Consider the following 6,459-nt stretch of genomic DNA (forward strand, 5'->3'; position numbering starts at 1 on the left):
CAAGCAAGCCCCGCCCCCCCCCATGACCTCTGCATCAGCTTTAATAGCCAGGTTCTGCCCTCTTTGAGGTCCTGTCCTGACTTCTTTTGTTGGTGAACAGTGATGAAGTGTAACCCAAATAAACCTTGTCCTTCCTAAGTTGCTTTGGTCATGGTGTTTCATCACAATAGTAACCCTAACTATGGAGTTTTAAGAGATTGAAGGCTGGCATGAACTGACATCCTCAAAGCTGTGATTATGGATGGTTTATCAACATTGTTGATTTTTAATTTATTTCTTGTGCAGAAACCTACTTTCTTTAAAAAAAAAAAAAACACAATGGTGGGAGGGGAGGTAGATTGCTTTTCTGAAGCTTTAGGGTGGTTTTGTGGTCTTCCTGTTACATCTACCCTTGTTTTACATATATGTGAGTAATTCTTTGTCTCCTTGTTTTCCTCTACTGAGAAAGTAGTGTTGCTTAGCTGCAGATCGATAGAATAATTGATACAAAAAGATTGGAAGTCAGATGTAGTGACACACACCTGTAATTCTGTGTGCTTGGGAGGCAGAGTCAGGAAGACAACCGTGAGATCAAGGCTTGCCAAGGGACACATGGTGAGTAGCGGACCAGCCAGGGCTGCACAGTGAGAGCCTGTCTTGTAGACAAACAAAAACTGATTGAGAAATAGGTTTCTTATTTTTTATACTCCTTAGTAGGCAGAAGCAATTTAAAATGTGTAAAATATAAATAATTAACACTTAGATTTACTTGGCATACAATTATTACTGCATGAATATCACAATATATTGATATTTAGAAGAAGTTAAATTTCACTTGGTGCTGGATTAATAGGAATTTTTTTTGTAACCAGTAGCTTTTGACGCAAATCTTGAAGTAAGGGTAGGAGATAGGTGACTCCTATCTCCTAGGAGGTACGATTCTTGGGAAAAAAAATAGCAGTCTTTTGTAATTCTTGTTGGAGAAATACTTTATTGAGTAACACATTCTACCTACTGGAATGTTGATGGGTATATAGTACAGTCGTTTGCAAGTTTAAACTTTTATTTAGTACCTGTAGTTCATACAGAAACAACAAAAGACATATCATGGTATTTATCGTTATTAAAAATGTGATGACACATGCCTTTAATCTGAACACTTGGGAGGCAGGCCTGCTCTAAGTGTGAGCTCTAGGTTGGAGGCTCACAGCAGCGTTAGGTGGGTTGAGAGCCACTGGTCCAGGTGAAGTATTTTCTGCCTCCTTCCTGTGTGTTAGAGCTCATGAGAGGTGACAGGGTTGCTGCTCATGAGAGGTGACAGGGAAGAAGGATGGTAACGGGAATATTGACATGGTCTGGTTTACTCTTGTCTTCTCCTTTGCCAGAGGTGATCAGATTTTGAGCCTAGATGCGTAGGATTTGAAGTTAGTAGAGATAAAGCATAGGAAAGCCCATTTTGGTTATTTGAATATTTGGCGCCACATACAAGTGTGTGTAGGGATTTAAGCAGACTCTAACGCAGTGGTTCCCAGCCATCTCAAGGCTGCAACCTTTAACGTGACCCCCAAGCATAAAACTGTTTTCATTGCTACTTCCTAACTGTAATTTTGCTACTGTGATATAAATATATGATATGCAGAATATTTTCTATACAACCCCAAAGGGGTCACAGCCCACAGGTTGAGAACCACTGCTCTAGAGTAATGGGGTTGGAATTTTCAAGAGAGATTAGAATCCAGGTTTTTAAAAAAAAAGTCTGGGGCTGGAGAGATGGCTCAGTGGTTAAGAGCACTGATTGCTCTTCCAAAGGTCCTGAGTTCAAATCCCAGCAACCATATGGTGGCTTATAACCATCTGTAATGAGACATGATGCCATCTTCTGGTGTGTCTGAAGACAACTACAGTGTACTTACATATAATAATAAATAAATCTTCAAAAAAAAAGTCTGGAAGCTCATGTGGAAATAATGTATATTGCCAATGGAGAGAGAAACACCTGAGAAAAATTCAGTTAAATTTTAGTTGTCAAAGTCCCCATCAGAAACACCTGTTCCTCTGAATCTGTTGTCTGAAGAGCAGACAACAGGTCCTGAAGTCCTCACAGTCTCTTACTGTCGGGTACTGCTAGATGGCAGGATAGCCAGCAGCACAGGCAGGCCAGGCGAGGGCTGAAGCAGTGATAGGCCTGGCCTAGAGTTAGCAAGTCAGCAGGCGTGGTTCTCCTCATTTTTATCCTTCACATCAGATCTATAAAGTAATTTTTTTTCTCTTAACATCTGGTGTGTACAGGACAATTCAAGAATTACATCTCTTGTGGTTTCTCTGTTAAGATCTTTTTACCATGTTCAGAAGAAAATTGAAAGAGTTTGGAACCTACTCCTGATCTTATGATATAGTACAAATGTTTAATATTTTATTGCACAAATATTAGAAGAGACTAAATATTTTTAAATGTGTAGGTGCCCATGGAGGCCACAGGCATCCGATTCCTGGAGCTGAAGTTACAGACACTTGTGAGCCATGTGATATATATATGGGAACTAGGAGCCAAACTCAGGTCCTGTGGAAGAGCAGCAAGTGATAACCACTGAGCCATCTCTCCAGTCCCGCCACTTTGAATATTCTCCTAGCTTGGAGTGTTAACTGGTGATCTTACCCAGAAATGCAAAAGAAGGCATCACTAGCTGTCAGTGTGTAAATCTTTTTTTTTTTTTTTTTTTTTTTTTTTTTTTTGGTATTTTGAGACAGGGTTTCTCTGTATAGTCCTGGCTGTTCTGGAACTCACTCTGTAGACCAGGCTGGCCTCGAACTCTGAAATCCGCCTGCCTCTGCCTCCCAAGTGCTGGGATTACAGGCATGCGCCACCACGCCCGGCTTCAGTGTGTAAATCTTAAGAGTTATGTTTCCTGGTAGTTTTGTCCAGTTTTTAGATGTGATCGCCCCATACTACTATTCCTCAAGTAGCCCATTGTATGAGAGGTGGTAACAGGATTATAAGCTCCTTAGTTTCCAGAAGCCTTGTCAACAGTGGACATTTAAGCAAGCATCAACACCAAATGCATTGCAGCCTCTTTCTACTTGGTTACTTAGGGTAACATTCTAGAATAACAGTGACACTGGATTCACCTAGCAAGTATCTAATTATGTGTACATGTTACTGTAGCTAGTTTTATGTCAACTTGACACAAACTGGAGACATCTAGGAAGTGGGAACCTCTATTGAGACAATGCTCCCATCAGATTGGCCAGTGGCAAGCCTGTGGTGTACTTTGTATATTGATGATTGATGAAGAAAGGCCCATATCACTGGGTCAGAGGGCATTGAATCCTCTGGAATTAGAGTTACAGCTGATTTTGAGCCACCAAAATTGGGAGTTAAACCCGGGTCTTCTGGAAGAGTAGCCAGTACTCTTAACTGCTGGGCCATAACTTTTTACATATCTTATTATTTTATGTGTATGCATGCATGCCTGCACATATTAAAGTGCATTATTTGTGTACAGTGCCTGCAGAAGCCAGAAGAGGGCCTTGGACTCCCTGGAACTGAAATTACTGACAGTTAGGAGCCACTATATGGGTGCTGGGAAATCAACCCGTGTCTTCTGTAAGAAAAGGAAATACTCTTAACCACTTAGCCATTTCTCCAGCCCCTAGACTTTATCATGCTATTGTGTTTCCCAACCTTTTAGCCTGAATCTCTTTTCTTTTTCTTCTTCTTCTTTTTTTAATTTATTCATTTTATATATGTGAGTACATTGTTGCTATCTTCAGACACACCAGAAGAAGGAGTCAGATCTCATTACAGATGGTTATGAGCCACCGTGTGGTTGTTGGGAATTGAACTCAGGACCTTTGGAAGAGCAGTCAGTGATCTTAACCACTGAGTCATTTCTCCAGCCCCTGAATCTCTTTTCTTAAATACATTTTCTGGTATATAAGTATAGGAATTTAAAATTTGAGTATGTAATGTTTTTGTTTGAGACTACTTCTAACAGTGTATTTATTCAACAGTTTCAGGTGTCAGACAAAAATAAAGGCAATACTTTTTCCTTGTAATCGGTTAAATAAAACATTTTTTTTTCTTTTGGGGAGAGGCCTTGTGTGTCATTGTACTGGTGTGGAGATCAGAGACAACTTGGTGGCGCTAGTTCCCTCCCACCTTTGTGTGGCTTCCTATGATGCAAGCTGATGTGCTAGGGCCTTTCCCCTCTGAGCCATCTAACTGCCCTCTGCCCTACCCCGGCCTTGGAGATAGGGCCTCAGCCTAGGCAACCCTTGAACTTACTATGTCGCTGACAATGACCTTAAACTTTTTTTTCTCCCTCTTATTGAAAATAGATTGTTTTTCTCCTATAATAAGCATCCTGATTGGAGTTTCCCATCTCATCCAGGTCTACTCCCTACTTGTTGTCTCTCATTAGAAAACAAACTGGTTTCTAAGGGATAATAATAAAATATAATAAGATAAAACAAAAACCAATACATTGGAATTGGACAAAACAGAAGGAAATAAGAGAAGGCACAAGAAACAGAGACTCACTCATTCACACACTCAGGGACTCCATAAGAACACTAGACTGGACTCCACACTGTATATGCAGAGGATCTACTACAGGCTGGTGGCGGCTCCGTGCATACCGCCTCAGTCTCTGTGAGTTCGTGGGAGCGTTGCTCATGCTGATTTAGAAGGCCTTGTTTTCTTGGTGTCATCTATCCCTTCTGGCTCTTACCCTCTTCTATGGTCTTCCCTGAGCGGGAGGTGGGGGGGTATGGAGATATCCCTTTTAGGGCTGAGTATACCAAGGTCTTTGATTAGCTTCATAATGTCTGGCTGAGGGTCTCTGTATTTGATCCAGTCTGCTTCAAGAGGGAGTTTCTGTGATGATGATTGAGCAAGGCACTGATCTCTGAGTATTTGTCTCTCTAGGTCTAGAATACCCTGGCTGTCCTGGAACTCACTCTGTAGACCAGGCTGGCCTAGAACTCAGAAATCCACCTGTCTCTGCCTCCCAGAGTGCTGGGATTACAGGCGTGCGCCACCACCGCCCGGCTGAATTCTTCTTTTTAAAGGCTGAGTCATGCTCTTGTGTAAATATACAATATTTTCTTTATTCACTCTTCTGTTGAGGGGCATCTGGATTCCAATTTCTAGCCCTTATGTATAGAGAGCCCCAGTGAACATGGCTGAGCAAGTGTCTCTGCTAGGACGAGGCATACTTTGGGTATATGTCCAAGAACCATGTAGCTGTAACTTGAGGTAGATCAGTTTCCATCTTCCTGGGGAATCGAGTTACCTATTTTTATAGTGGCTCTACAGGTTTTCACTCCTACCAGCAATGGATGAGTCTAATTTGCTCTGTCTATTCTAACTGAAGTTTTTTGTCTGTGCTGGAATGTGTGGCCCCTTAGAGTTTGTAGAAATCTTTCTAGTTTCTTCTAGCTTTTAACGTCTCCATTGAGAAGTCGTATTCTAATGGGTCTGCCTTTATATGGTACTGGGCCTTTTTCTCTTGCAGCTTTTAATATTCTTTTTGTTGTTGGTGTTCTGTATACATTAAGTGCTTTGGTTATTGCATGTTGAGGAAGTAGTCTAATAATGATGTCATCCTCTTTCCTACCTGACTTTATTCTGGGAGCTCTTTCCTTTCCTCTCTATCTTTTTTCCCTCTTATCTGGTGTTAGGGGATTAAAAGGGTGGAAGAAGGGGTGGAGAGGGTGGAAGAAAGGAGAGAGTTGTATGGTTGCTGGACTCTAGTGGAGGCATATTGTCCTGCTTGTTATTGATCATGTTTTTATACTAGCATCTAGGGTTTAGGAAGATTGTAATTCTAGGTGCTAATACCTGGTCTTGTTTTTGTTTGATGTTTTGTTCCTTGGTTTTTGTTGCTTTTTCTTGTTCTTAGGAGAATGTAATGGCTGTGTGTTGCCTGGTAGGGAATTCTTCTGAGATCCTGGTGTGTGTCCACTGGAGGTTCCAGTAAAATGTGTTTGTGAGTGTGGTGGTTTGAATTAAAATGCGCCCCTCCCCACTCATAGGGCATGCATTATTGGAGGTGTGTCCTTATTGGAGTAGGTGTGGCCTTGTCGGAGGAAGTATGTCCCAGGAAGTGGGATTTGAGGTTTCAGAAGTTCAAGCCAGGCACAGGGTCGCTTCCTTTTCCTGTGCCTACTGATCTAGATATAGAGCTCCCAGCTACCTCTCCAACACAGTCTGTCTGCATGCTGCAGTGCTTGCCACCACGACAAGAATGGACTAAACCTCTGAACCTGTAAGCCAGCCTCAATGAAATGTTTTCCTTTATAAGAGTTGCTCTGATCACATTGTCTGTTTGCAGCAGTATAAAACCCCTAGGTATTGGCAGCTTACACTTGGGAATGTGGATGGGCTAGGAGGGAGTGTTAAGGGGCCACATGAGGGGGGAAAGTAGGGTGTACCACTAGGAACTACTTAATCCCCTGGAAATAGGGGCAGTAAGGAAA

At 41.9% G+C, this 6,459-nt stretch overlaps 1 protein-coding gene across 3 annotated transcripts in view; it reads left to right on the plus strand.

Moving 5' to 3' along the window:
* Wdr89 (WD repeat domain 89) overlaps positions 1-6,459 on the plus strand; it is a 47,603-nt gene that overhangs the window by 11,615 nt on the left and 29,529 nt on the right. Inside the window, exon 1 of one of the 3 annotated variants that reach the window (XM_052185651.1) lies at positions 452-594. The exons of the other annotated variants lie outside the window; for them this stretch is intronic. The gene's annotated coding sequence lies outside the window, so the exon portion shown is untranslated. Of the gene's footprint in view, positions 1-451; positions 595-6,459 lie in introns of those variants that run through there. 3 annotated transcript variants of the gene reach the window in all.

Source organism: Apodemus sylvaticus, chromosome 6 (genome assembly GCF_947179515.1).
Source record: "Apodemus sylvaticus chromosome 6, mApoSyl1.1, whole genome shotgun sequence".
Taxonomy (NCBI): domain Eukaryota; kingdom Metazoa; phylum Chordata; class Mammalia; order Rodentia; family Muridae; genus Apodemus; species Apodemus sylvaticus.